Source organism: Mesoplodon bidens, assembly GCF_964165515.1.
Source record: "Mesoplodon bidens genome assembly, contig: HAP1_SCAFFOLD_397, whole genome shotgun sequence".
Lineage (NCBI taxonomy): Eukaryota > Metazoa > Chordata > Mammalia > Artiodactyla > Ziphiidae > Mesoplodon > Mesoplodon bidens.
Genome location: NW_027672072.1, coordinates 222,011 through 236,026, shown reverse-complemented (window position 1 = coordinate 236,026; position 14,016 = coordinate 222,011). Strand labels below are relative to the sequence as shown.

At 44.6% G+C, this 14,016-nt stretch overlaps 1 long non-coding RNA gene across 2 annotated transcripts in view; it reads left to right on the top strand.

Moving 5' to 3' along the window:
• The first annotated feature begins 1,859 nt into the window (after nucleotides 1-1,859).
• LOC308610610 overlaps nucleotides 1,860-14,016 on the top strand; it is a 93,978-nt gene continuing 81,821 nt past the window's right edge. For both annotated transcript variants that reach the window (XR_014014591.1, XR_014014592.1), the window contains exon 1: nucleotides 1,860-2,185. This is a non-coding gene — a long non-coding RNA (uncharacterized lncRNA). The remainder of the gene's footprint in view (nucleotides 2,186-14,016) is intronic.

The following is a 14,016-nucleotide window of genomic DNA, read 5'->3' as shown; positions in this document are numbered from 1 at the left end:
CCCTCCCGGGACTTGTGACACTTAAGGCAGACACCGAAAAGACAAGTGTTTGGCTCCCTGGCTGGCAAAGGGCAGGTGCTCAATTGTCATAAGTGTCCGTATCAGTAAGGGTTCTCCAGACAAACAGAATCCATAGGGTTTATGTGTGTATATATACACACACACGTACATATGTACATGCATACAAAAATATACAGCTGTGTATATAGGCAGTATGCATACAGACATATACACATATAGTATATACAATACACACACATATACACACATAAAATGCACAGTTTGTATATATACAGTATGTATACACACATATACACATATACAATACACACATACATATACACTATACATACACACATAAAATGCATAGTTTATATATATACAGTATGTACACATACGTATAACATGCAATAGACACCTAGGTACATGTATATCATACATATATACACACATACAAAGATATTTAGGTGTGTGTATATATATAGTATGCATACATATATAATATATGGAATACATACACGTACATATAGACACACATATACACCTACATATAAAAGCATGTAGCATAAAAATATATATGTACTGTATTATAAATTCATCATATATATACATATATATATATAAGATATATACACATACATATACACAACGTATACACACACATACACACCTATATGTACATATGTGCATGTAAATACACATATAAATACATACACAAGTGTGTCTATATATAGTATGTACATATATACATATAATACCTATACAACGTATACACATACAGGTATACAACATATATACACACCTATATATAAATATACACTGTATACATACATACATACAGTGTACCTATACTGTATATATACACACACCCATATATCAATATATGGGTGTGTGTATATATACAGCATGTTCACATTTATAATATGTATACTATATATATACACATACATACATGCATACAATATATACACACACATATAGGCTTGTAAGTATACTGTATATAGTACTTACACATATACTACAAACGCACGCACATATAAACGTGTATACATATATAATATGTAGACACACATATACAAATTAATAGGCTTGTGTATATTCAGTATTTTTACATATATAGTTTTGTTTTAAGGAGTTGACTCGTGACCGTGAGGCAGGCAAGTCAGGGCAGGACTCTGGGCTGGAGACACAGGGAAGAGCTGATGTCCCAAGGCCATTGGAGGAACAGTTCCCTCTTTCTAGGGAACCTCATTTTTCTCTCCAGTCCTTCAACTGATGGACGAGGCCCACCCACGCCACGGCATTGACAATCTCCTTTACGCAAAATGGACCAATTTCAGTGTTAATCTCTTCCGAAAAATACCTTCCTGGCCACATCTGGAATAATGTTTGTGGTTGCCGGGGCCCCACGCAGTGCGCACGTGAGATTAACCATCCCCGTGGCGATGATGACACTTTATTTTCTCCCTTGACCATTGTCACTACTATTCCAATTAAAATGGCAGTGCCATGAGGGCAGGGCATTTCCTTTTTTGCCAGTACTGAGCGTCCGTGGTCTGGTGCCTAGCATAGGCTACATACACGGCATTTTTGTGAACAGAAGCCGGGATGCCGGCTGTCATATTTAATGAGGAATTATAGTCTTCTTATTGGGGGGGAGGGGTGTGTGTGTGTGTGTGTGTCACGGTACGTCAAGGGCGGGAGTCGAACCCGCCACCCCAGGCACCGAGGGCTCTCCTCGGGTCCCCACTTCGGGCCGGTGGGGGTGGCCGGGGTCAGCCGAAGACGTGCGTGCGTGCGTCGTGAGAGCGGGCGAGTCCACGGGGTGGGCCGCGCGTGCCGTGAATGGTTCGCCCCGGCCCCCGGCTCACTGTGCTCGCCTCACGCCGGCCCGAGTTCGCAGCAGCGCTGGAGGCCCCAGGCCTGTGACCACAAAGAGGGAACCGGGGGCCGGACGGGAGCGCGGCGGCGGCGGCGGCTGAGGCCCAGGCCAGGCGCCCTCCCCTCAGCCGCCCGCCTGCCCGTGTGCCCCGCCCCCGCCGGCGGCGCCGCGCCCCTCCCCCAAGCGCCAGACTAGCACGGTGCGGGGGCCGCGCGCGAAGACATGGGGGAGAAGCTGGAGCTGAGGCTGGAGTCGCTCGTGGGGGCCGAGCCCGCCGTCTGCCTGTGGCCGCTGCAGGTCTACGTAAGTGCCACCCGTCCCCTCCTCCCGGACCCCCGCCCCTCTTCCCCCACTGCGCGCGCTGAGCCCACCGAGAAACGGAGCGACTCGAGTCGCCAGACCTTCTTTGGAGCCCCCCTTCCCCCCGCGCCGTGGTTCTCCGCGGCCGTTTCCAGCCCCCGCGCGCAGGGTGGGCAGAGGGGAGCCGGCGCCGGCCGGGGGCGCAGACTCGGCCGCGGGGACCCCGCGCTTCCGAGGGGCGCCCGAGCCGGTCTGCGGTTGGCTCTGCAGGGCTGGGGACCCCGGTCCCCCCGGGCCTGGACTGCCGGCGGGCTTGCCCTTCTGTACTTTAGGATCTGACATGTAGGGATTCTGTTTCCTGGTAGTTTATTCTTAGCGCTGTCAACGTGCTTAGGTTTTTTTTTTTTATTTTTGAGGGCACCCTTTCCTCCCTCTCTCCAGTTTTTTGTGTTTCTGTTTTGTTTTGTTTTAGTTAGGCATTTTGTCCCTCTGATCTTGAGTGGGTGGGCTGGCAGGACACTTGGAGAGGAGGCGTTCCATCCCCTGATCTTGAGTGGCCTTTGGAAAATGACACGCCAAAGGGAAATTTACACAGAAGTCCGGTGATTCCAGAAATGCAGGGTGTCCGGCCAGGTGGGCGCCCGGCCTCTCGTCCCCTGTGGCGGCGTGGTGTGCGTGTACCTTGTCTCAGGGTTTACGCTTGGGCCCCGCAGCCCACCTTCCGGAGGGAAAGCGCAGCGGGCGCCTTGGGCCGGCGCCTTTGGGGCGCCCTTTCGTGCGCTCAGCTTGCGGGGGACCGGCCTCCAGGCGACCCGGCGGGGAAGCCCACGCGACCCGCCCCTCGCGCGGGCTCCGTGTGTGTCAGTTTTGTGGAAACTGTGTCGCGACCGGGGTCGGGGTTGGGACGCTGGGACCGCCTGGGAGCCGATGTTGACTCCGAGGCCCGGTTCTCCGCAGTTATCTGAGGTCCGAGGGTTTCCAGCCCTCCACTGCGCACTGGCGCTTTCTATTTTTGCCCTTCCTGTGCCTGGAGGCGTGGCTGAGCCTGGGCTCTGGCTTTTCCGGTTGGGTAACTCCGGGTGTCCCGGGTGGGCGACCTGAGCAGCAGTGGGCCGGGCGGGGAGACATGCCAGGGGAGGGAAACTGAAAGTGGGGAGAACCTTCAGAACTCCAGCTGATCCACTTGCCTCGCCTCCCCGCCCTTCTTACTGCACTTGTCATGCACGGGATGGCTGGCCGGCGCATTTTTCAAAATGTAATAATTTGTGTGTCCTTAGTAGCCGTGAAGCATAGTTCACTTGTAGTGCACAGTTGTAGGAGTTTTGATCGCCATCAGGCGGCAGAGCGATCCTGTCATCCCATTTGCTGCCCTTTGGCGCCAGGGTGCCTCTAGCCTCTTGGCCACTAATCTCCTCTCTGTCCCTAAGGTTTTGGCTTTTCCAGAAAGTCAGATAAACGGAACAACAGCATGTAGCTTTTTGATTCTGGCTGCGTTGGCTCAGCAAAACCTATGCGAGATTCCTCCCGGGTTTGTTTTGTTGTTGTTGTTGTTGTTTTAAATATTTATTTAGTTAGTTATTTACTTGGCTGTGCTGGGTCTTAGTTGCGGCACATGGGCTCTTCATTACCGCGTGCAGTATGTTTTAGTTGCGGCGTGGGGGATCTAGTTCCCTGAGCAGGGATGGACCCCGGGCCCCCTGCATTGGGAGCGTGGAGTCTTAATCACTGGACCACCAGGGAAGTCCGTCATCCCTGCTGTTGCGGGTATGAGAAGCCACTCCTTTTTCTGGCTGTGTTGTATTCCATTTTCCGTTTGTCCATTCGCCTGCGGGTGGCAGGACTTGTGGGATGTTTCCACTTTTGAGGGGATCGGGAATAAAGCTGCTGTAAACATCCCAGGGCAGTTTTCCATGTGAACTTGGGTTTTTACGTCACTTGAGAAAATACTCAGGAGTGGGACTGGGGTCTGTGCTAAGTGTATGTTTAACAACCCTCCTGCATCTTAGAAATGGATATTTTTGAATATTGGAAGAGTTGAGAAATCCACTGTGACCCAGCACCCAGGCACTTGAAACGAAGTTGGAAGTTCATCTGGAGATGGTCACGTTGTCCCCGTCACTGTCTTTTATTCGAGGCAGAGCAAGGCCACAGATGTGTAACCCTTGTAAGGAAGGCCTCGTGTGTCCAGGCCCTGGCAGGACCTGGCTTTCTAGTGGTGGGCGGTTCTGCAGTGGAGAGCGTCTTTCCCTTGCTGGACGGACCTCACTTGGCAGGGTGCGGGGTGTGCTGCCTGCGTGGCCGGGCGCTCTTTCTGCCGGTCAGCAGCCGTTCCTGGTGTGTCTGTCCTACTACCAGGCAGGCGGTCAGGGGCCCTAGTGAAGTGCTCAGCGAGCCGCAGCCTTCCTAAAGTTTGCGCGTAATGTCTGCTACCCTCCCATTTCCCTGCTGAGGAATTTTGCTCTCTCATGGGAGGTGAGGGGGCAGTGCTTTATAAGAGTTCATGTTTTGTGATGACTCGATGCTGAGTACATTAAGAAAATGGGCTCCTTCCAGAAGCTTAACTTCTCAGAAGGTCAGATTACGCATGTGACTGCACGTTTGAAATGAGTGAGCTTGTTTGTTCATTGATTCATTCATTCTGCAGGCACCTCCTGGGTATTTACAGTGAGTGTTCCAGGGGGCGTGGAGGACAGTAGACAGTATTCTTCTTTCTTTTGATTTTTGAATTTTACTTTATTTTTTTATACAGCATGTTCTTATTAGTCATCAATTTTATACACATCAGTGTATACATGTCAATCCGACTCGCCCAGCTCAGCACACCACCATCCCCACCCCCCCGCGGCTTTCCTCCCTTGGTGTCCATACGTTTGTTCTCTACATCAGTGTCTCAACTTCTGCCCTGCAAACTGGTTCATCTGTTTGAGACAGCTTTGTACTTCCCGCTTCCAGGGGCTCTCATGTGGGCGCTGCGAAGCGGGGTTTTAGATGGTGCAAGGTGGAGGGTGGGCACTAGAACCGGAGCCCAGTGCCCGGGTGTGTGTGCGCTGGATGGGGCGTACGGCCTAGGACTCCTGCCGGCTCGGTGACCCCGGCCGAGTGCCTTAAGGCTTCTAGGTCTCAGTGTTCTCATCTGTAGCATGGGCTGAACAGGACTCACTCTCTCTGGAGGTTACAAGGTCGCACTGTGTTCATGTTTGTAGACCCTACAATGTAGAACACTTAGGACAGTTTGGAGCATCGTTAATTGTTCCACAGATGTTACCTGGTCTGTTGAACGACTTTGCCTGGTACACGCCAAAGCGATTAGGAAATGGATATATCCCAGCTTCATTTCCTTTCCATTAAAACAGGGTTCAGGAAAAAAAATCTGTTTTTCAGTAGTCGTATCATATAGTGGAAGGAGCACTGGTGTGAAGGCAGCTTAGGGTTTGAATTCCAGGGCTTACGCTGTCTGTGGCCTGGGCAGGTTACTTTTGAACTGCAATCCCCACACTTGTAAAATGACATTAAAAACGACTCTTTCTGTGGGTTCTTAGAATGAATTAAGCAGGTTATGTGTGTAAAGTAGCCTGGCACTTGAATGAGTTGTCAGAACCAAGGGCTGCTGGAGACGATGCTTCTGCCCTAGGTAATCTCCCCTTCTACTGGGCGGCAGGTAAACACAAGCACAGTAGTCAGTGCTCTGGAAGAAGTGAGTTCTGGTGCTACAGAGCACAGAATCTTTTTTTAAAATTTAATTATTATTTTATATTGGAGGTTAGTTGATGTACAATATTGTGTTAGTTTCAGGTGTACAGCAAGGTGGTTTAGTTATTCATATATCCATTCTTTTTCAGATTCTTTTCCCGTACAGTTTGTTACAGGATATGGTGTAGAGTTCCCTGTGCTATGCAGTAGGTTCTTGTGGATTATCTGTTTTATATAGAGTCGTGTGTGTATGTTAATGCCAAACTCCTAATGTATCCCTCCCCCCCCCAACTTTCCCCTTTGCAGAGCACAGAATCTTGGAAGGGAAAGTTCAGGGTAGGCTTCTTGGAGGAGGTGCCATCCTTTCTAAGGATATGTAGAAGCTCCTGGGGTGGCAGGAGGGAGCAGTGTGTGTCGAAGTTTGAGAAACATAAGAAAATATGGCAAAACTAAGGTATAGGACTGGAACTCAGGGTTTGGGAAAGAAATGAGAGTTGATACTGGAAAGTTAGTGGGGCCCAAGAGAAGGGGGCCTTGTTTGTCCTGTCAGAAGTTTAGATGTTTATCCTGAGGGCTGTGGGAAACCCTAAAGAACAGTGAGATGGACTTGTGGTTTAGAGACTCACTCGGACCTCCATGTGCAAGGCACTTGATTGGGTGCAGGGTGAATTGTAATCTAAGGTTCCCACTTAAGTTATAAAAGGTTGGACTGGATTTTGCAGATCTGAGAGAGAATGGGTGGGGCCTGGTGACCAGTTAGAAAAGGGAGGGCAGCAAGCGTGGGTGACAGTTTACAGCTGCATCTTTTTGAGAGAGACAGAGCACAGTAGGAAGGGATTGGGGGTGGGGAGAGGATCTTACTTCATCTTCAGTGCTTTAGAGGGGCCTGGTAGACAGGTCTGGGCCCAAGGTTCATACCTGGGCTTTTGGGGAGGAGAGGTGTTTGAAGGCATGGGAGAGACTTAGGTTACCCACAACAAGATACAAAGAATCATAGGTCTGAGGGCTTTTTAAGTGGGTATACTGAGGAAGTTTATAAGCTGAAAGAAAGCAACCAGCAGATAAAGGGTGTGAAGATGTAGAAGAGGAAATGATTGTTCATTTGTTTTCAAAAAGCTGAATACTTATCGTGTGCCTGGCCCTTTTCTAGGATCTGGGGTTCTCACCATGTGTTACCTCTTCTGCAAGGACAGTTCCACACATCCCCTGGTGAAGAGAAGTCAGATTATTCTTTGCATCCCATTCAGGTGTAGGAACTGTTCTGTACCTCTGAAGGGACTTTACTTAACCAGAGTAATAAGTTAGAAATCAAAAGAAATTAGAGCTGGAAGGGACCTTAAAGGCCACTGTACTTAATTTTGCCTAATATTTTACATTGATTGTCAGAAAAATGCAAAGCCCATTCTCTTCAGAATTCCTTCCCTGAACTTTCTTTATGTCTTGCATCCAGTGGGTCTAGCTTGTAAATTTTGGCCTCCTCCTAAATTTGCTTCTTCATCCACATTACATTTTGCCCCGACTATGGTAGAAACTCCTGGGTGGTTTCGTGGCCCCTGGTCTCAGTGCCTCTAAGTTCATCTGCCTACTCGGGTTGAGTGATCTTCTAACATGACAAGATATGCCTAAAATAATGCTGCTAATGGCTTGCCCACACAGAGTTAGTGCATACTAGCCGCCCAGCATGTGCTCTGCACAGAGGCCTGTAATCTGAACTGTGCTTTGCCAAGCCTCCTGGGGCTCTTTGGCCCTGAGGAAGGGGAGCTTTTTGTGATCACTCCCTTTGTCTAATTGGTCCTTCAGAAGCGGGGAGCCTTTTTCTAATCAGCGGAGGCACCCTTACTCAGCCAGTGGTAGCCCCAGGCCTCATCACCTGTGGGATACAAGCCATGCTCTCTCCCAGGCTTGCTTGGGCCAACATGTCTATTTTTATTTCTGTCTCTTCTCACACTTGGACTCCTGGTCTTTAGTCATCCCCACCTGCAGTATTTACAGTGCCCAGCAGGTGTCAGGCTCGAGTGTCTTTTCACAGATGTTTCCTCTGCAGTTAATGCACCTCCTACTCCAACTCTGCATAGCCTCATCTTTCTAGACTGTACTTCAGGGTTATCATGAAGCCGTCACTTAGCTATAACTTTTGGCCTCCATAGGCACTTCTGTGCTTAAAGGTTATGGTTCTTTATCTCATGTGATTGAAATTTTGAGTTTATAGATCTTCGTCCTTAATGAGGCTTTAAGGACAGGAATCATTTCTAATCCTTAGCACAGAGCAGATGCTTTTTAACGGTGATAAAATGTATGGTTTAAATGACTCATTTTACAATAATTTTGCTTTAGCTTCTGATAGAAATAAAGTTTCCAGATGTTGTGTTCCTGCAATAAGAAATAAAGATGTGACCTTCCAGTTGCGTAAAGCTCATCAATGCTGTGTAAGTGCGTCGGGTGTGCTAAGGAACGTGGATCCAAGTGGGCTAGTTGTGAGAGAGAGAGACTTAACTATGTTAACAAAGGTAAGCCTTCATTGTGTCCTGCCAACATCTGATAGTTGCTTCTGGGCAAACTAAATTTATAAAATTTTAAACTGTTCCTCACCATTAAAGGGATTGAATATTGGGCCACTTTGGTGCACCTGTGTCTTGCGAATTGTCCTGTTGGAGATGGAGGTTTAGAAAGTGAGTTTCAGTCTTGTTTAAGTCTCTTCCCATCAGACTGGTCTTGTGATTTCCTACACACCATGTTACTTCCTGTCTACCTTTCCTTGGTGTTGTTCATGCCTGGATTGTCTCCTGTACCTGCTCAAACCTTGGTCCACTCTCATTTGTACCATGGAAGTTTGTCATGCCGGATACTGTCAGAATTAATTTTACTTAAGTTTGTGTTAAGGTGCAAAGCACACGTTTTGTATATTATCTGTTTTTTGTGTTTGTTTATATTTTTATGGTTTCTCTTCAAGAAATATTAGGAGTAGGAAATAACAAGATGTAAAGAGAAAAAAGTCATCATTCTCTTTCAAGTTGTTAGAACATCTACCTGCAATCATAATGCACTGTGGTATGTGTTAAAATAGGAAATATATGTCATGTCCCGTAGGAGCAGGAAAGTCAGTGGTGTTAGGGTGTGTCATGGAAGTAATCACAAAGCAGGTGACTGCTGGTTGGGGTCCTGAAACATTAGTGTGTGTTCCTTGTGTCCAGTAGTGGTCTGGAGGGGTCAGGAAGCGTGCCTTTCAATTTGAGGGAACAGAGGGTTTGAGGTCCTCTCTGTTCTATTGCTCTAGTATAGTATACTGCATAGCAGCTCATAAAATACTGTGTTTATAGTTGATATTTAAATCGCTGATTGATCATCAAGATTGGGATGTATCATTGGAAATGAAAATAGGAAGAGTCTTATGCTTTTTAGGTTTTTCCTTTTTTTCCGATGTCTCAGAAGGCTCTTTGACGGGGGACTTTATATTCTCCCATACAATTCCATGAATACTTATACCCTGGCACTTATTTTAATGGCATTTTCAATTTATAAATGTCTCTGAAACACGTACTGTAAACTATTTGAGGGTAATGACCATGGCCATGGATGACACATCTTAAATGTGCATCGTGTTAATGTTTGAGTGTCAAGTGGTCTACCATCAGTGCTTCCTTCTTTCACCCAGTTTTCTTCCTCATTTCCTTCTCCAAATTTGTCTCATTTTTCTACTCTCCCTTTTGCTTCTCTATTCTTGCTTTCTCTTTCCCATTGCGTGTGTCATTCTTCTTCTTCTTCTTCTCCTTCTGACTTCATTATTATGGCCAGCTAAAACCTTTTCTAGGATTGTCTCTATCTTCCTTTCCTCTTCATTGCCATCCACAAACTCTTAGAGAATATTGTTGCTTGAGTCCCTTACTTCCTAGCATACCCATGTACTTCCTGATCACTTTAGAACATTGAAAAGGGTTGGAATTTTTAAAAATAGGTAATTATAATCAGTCTTCTTTCCCCTCTGGCATAAGACTCTTCTTCCTCAATCTGACCATTCTGAAATCTAGAAGTACTCCAGCTCATTGGTCTCCCTTACCCCCATGTTTAGGCCAAAGAACTTGTGAAACCTTAGCCCTGTTTAATACTTGAATTTATCAAAACATAAGAGGGCTATTCTGCCTAAGGGCACCAAAGAAGAATAAAGATGCCACAGATAAACGTTTAGTCCAGATTTATAATGGACTCTTAAGTGCCTAGTTGAGTGCTAACCGTTAACTCACTTGAACAACAGGGAGGTCATGACACAAACTAACATGTTAATTGTATAGACACTTCACTTCACCATTCCTCAATGTAGCTGATAAACTGCATCCAGTTAGCTTAAATACATGAATGATGAATTTCCCTGCGTATATAAATCGGGAGTTCCTAAAGTTTTCTTTTTCCCTTTGTACAACTACTGACTGCCACCTCGCTTGGTCAGTGCAATAGAAAATAATGACTAAGAAACACATTGTCTCAGTATCAGTGGACATAATGTCCTAGTAGTCTATAAAAATCTCAAAATTCTTAATCTAAAAGGTAGTTCTGCCAATCTTATAACCTTTTCCTTTGTTAATATAAATATCCAATCTATGAAGGTCTCAGTTTCCTTACTTAGAATATGAGGTGGATAGATTTGCTAATATCTAGGGACCTTTCCAATTTTAATATTCCCTAGTTATAAGGGCTGAGCCAAATACAATGGCTCCCTTAATCATTAACCTCGCTCATGATGAAAGTTATCAGCAAGTTCTACTTGTAAGAGATTAAACATTCATATCCATGTATATTGTAGCACATTGACTTTTACAGAACTCAAAGTAACACAACATAGTTACATTCATAGACTTAAGGTCACTGTGGTATACTTTACAATTTTTCTTCTCCCTAGGAAGGAAATGTAGATCCCTAGGAAGGGATTTCTTTCTCTGCCTTTCAGTAATGTAAGCCTTTTATTATCTCTTGGATCCTAAAAATGGGTAGGGTTTTGGCAGGTGGAGCTTAGGACAGACATTCCAGGTGACAGGGACAACACAAGAAAGGGCAGAAGGAAGAATGGATTTTCAGAAAGACTTGATATCTTACATGATGAGAGCAGCGTTTCACAATCTCTGTCCTGCAGAACACTGGTTTTAGATGATGTTAATGTAGTTAGAAGACAGAAGCATTTGGGAAGAGCCGTACTCTACATCCCGACATGAAATTCAAGTTTCACTTTGTTACATTACATACTCTGAAAAGTTTTGGAGGAAGGAATTGATTTATTTTTGTTTAATTCAGTCTTACTTACAGTTACTTGACAAACCTATATTCAGCTGATGGGACTGTATTTTGTGAAAGGCCAATCGGAGAAATGGTGAGATGGAGCTTAGGATATTTCTCTGTTGGGACAGGCATGTGATTATTTTTCTTATAATTCTTTACTGTTTGTCCTAACAATTGTTACTTTGCAGGAGTCAGTTTTTTTTGTTTTTTTTACATCTTTATTGGAGTATAATTGCTTTACAGTGTTGTGTTAGTTTCTGCTGTATAACAAAGTGAATCAGCTATGTGCATACATATATCCCCAGGATTCAGTTTTAAGCCTTCTGTTTTTACCTGAGTTATTGGGACTCTTAGAAAGCTCAACAATCCTGGAGTCTTCATCTCTGATGTAGTTTCCAGAAGCTCCTGGCACTTACCACTATTTCCTCTTGATTCTTTTCCTCCGACTTCAGACTTCTTACGATTATGAGCTGATGGTTTTCTCAGCCTCTAGTGTCAAAACCAGCTACCTCACTCATCTTCATTGTCTCAGTTACAAGGTGCAATATTTCCCATGTTTATATGTGTCAAAATATAAGTCAGGAATTGATACACAGCATATGCGTAATAAAAATTGTATTTCTTTTTTTTCTTTGTTCAAAGGTATCCAAACACTGGCCAAGTTCTTAAATTGAAAGTAGAGTGATCTAACTTATTCAGCTCATCCAACCATCAATATTCAATACTTGTCTTTTTTCTTACACATATTTCTTGTATTCCAATTGTGACATTCTAGAGCACAGTGAGTACATTTATAACTTATTACTGCATTACTACCTTGGCTATTCCTTGACCAAAATTTACTTCATACAACTGACAGCCTAATTAACCTACTAGAGGTTTTTTTAATGTACGCATACATTAAAAAAAACTCTAGTAGGTTAACTACATTGCTAATAACTGAATTTTTACATCTCTATGCACCCATGTATCCAACACCAGATCAAGATATTATAAAATATTTCTAACTGCCTACACGGTTCTCTGTTACTTCTTTCTGTTCCATACTCTCCCAGGGCAACACCTAAGCTGACCTCTATCTATCACCATATATGACATACGTGGAAACACACAGTGTGTATTCTTTGGTATCTGGCCTCTGATTACATATCATTATATCGGTAGTTTATTCTTTTATTGTGTTTTCCTGATTTTTTAAACCTAGACATTCATACAGTGTCAAAGTACCACTGAGTTCTTCATATTATTATGCTGACCTCCATCTTCAGGGGCTTTCCACAGTCTTCCACGTGTCTTTCCACCTACTTTCTCTTCCGTCTAATTATGTTTCATTTAACCAACCTCAGCCAGCCTTCCCCCATATTCCCCAACACGTAGCACTCCTGTGTTCAGCCAGTTTTGTCCCGTATTCCATAAGGCCTTTGTGCCATTCCTGACACTGTGCCTGTTCCCTGCCCGGAAGGCCTGTTCCCTACCCTCTATATACTTGTTCAAGACTCAGTTTAAATGCTACCTGTCCTGAGAAGTCTTCTCAGAAGAAGCCAGTACTTTTTGGAATCCTTCTTTAATGAAATCCCATAGCAAGTGTAATCTGTCCTCCCTGATCTGGTAATTACTTATCCATTGTTCCTATCATATAGTGTTTGTTTTCCTTGTGTGCTGTTATTATTTATTGAAGCAGATTGCAGTGACTTGAACCAGGAACTGGGTCATTTTCCTCTTCATTTTAGTGCAAGTTTCTGTGATATGAAGTTAAACTCTTTTTCCCTCACTTCCCATTCACCCTCAGCAGTTGTTAAACATGAAGTACAAGTGAAACTTATTGGTTCACAGGTTTTTGTGGTCCTTGGTTCTGGTCCCTAGGTCTAAGCTGCACTTCTGTAGTGCTAATTTGACTGATTTCTTATTGTCACGTAACTCAGGAATTAACTAAATCATTACAAATTTAGATACATATAAGATAGTATAAAAAAACCCAGTGGATATCAAAAGTTTTGGCCTGGAGGAGAGTGTTGTATGAGTCCTAATTTGGTGGGGCTCACACTTAATGATCAAGCCTTCCAATATTCCACTGTAAGTAAGAAAGAGGTATGCAAATATATGGTTAATATTTAACAGTGTTGATAAAAAAGAGAAGAGAGAAAGGGACGACAGATATTTTGAGGGCCTTTTGGAATTCATGAACAATTATGATTGGATGGGGAAAAAGAAGAACCGAGGGCTAACCTCCCACAAGTGAAGTCAGGAAAGAGAGAAGGGCTCATCTGGTATGCAGGTAGAGAGGTTTGACCTACAGAATCTTAGAAAACCTCAACAATCTGAGCAGCGTTTGCAAGAGGCAAACTAAAGGGCTAACAAAAGTCTGCAAAAGTGTCACACAAAGAACTCTGGCATGGTGTTCATCATCTAGCTAATCCTAACATGCAGACATTGTTGAGAGTAAAGTCAGGTCTTTACCAGAGTGGGTTTCTTATTTGGGCAACTGGGTCAAATGAAGAAAGGCAGGTGTAGGCTGCCAGAGTAATAAATAAGGAAAGGAAAAAACAAAAAGAACGAGACATATCATTCATCAGTGATTTCCCCCCAGTATTCTTAGCCTCCACCTTATCTCCATCTTGCTGCTAACACAGGAACTAGACTGAACAGTGAGGTAAAAGGTCTCTACAGAAACTGAGGTAATATAGAAAAAAAAAAAATAAAACATAAAATTGTAAATTTTCTTCCTGGGGTAATTGAGATGATAGTTGAATAATAACATAAGATCAGGCGAAGTCTAAAGGAATTTTAGACAAGCTGGATCGAGTAGGAAAACTTCTGTTCGCTGGCGTCTGAGTGTTAGAGAGACACCAAGACATGTGGGCCAAGTTGTGGAGAGAAGG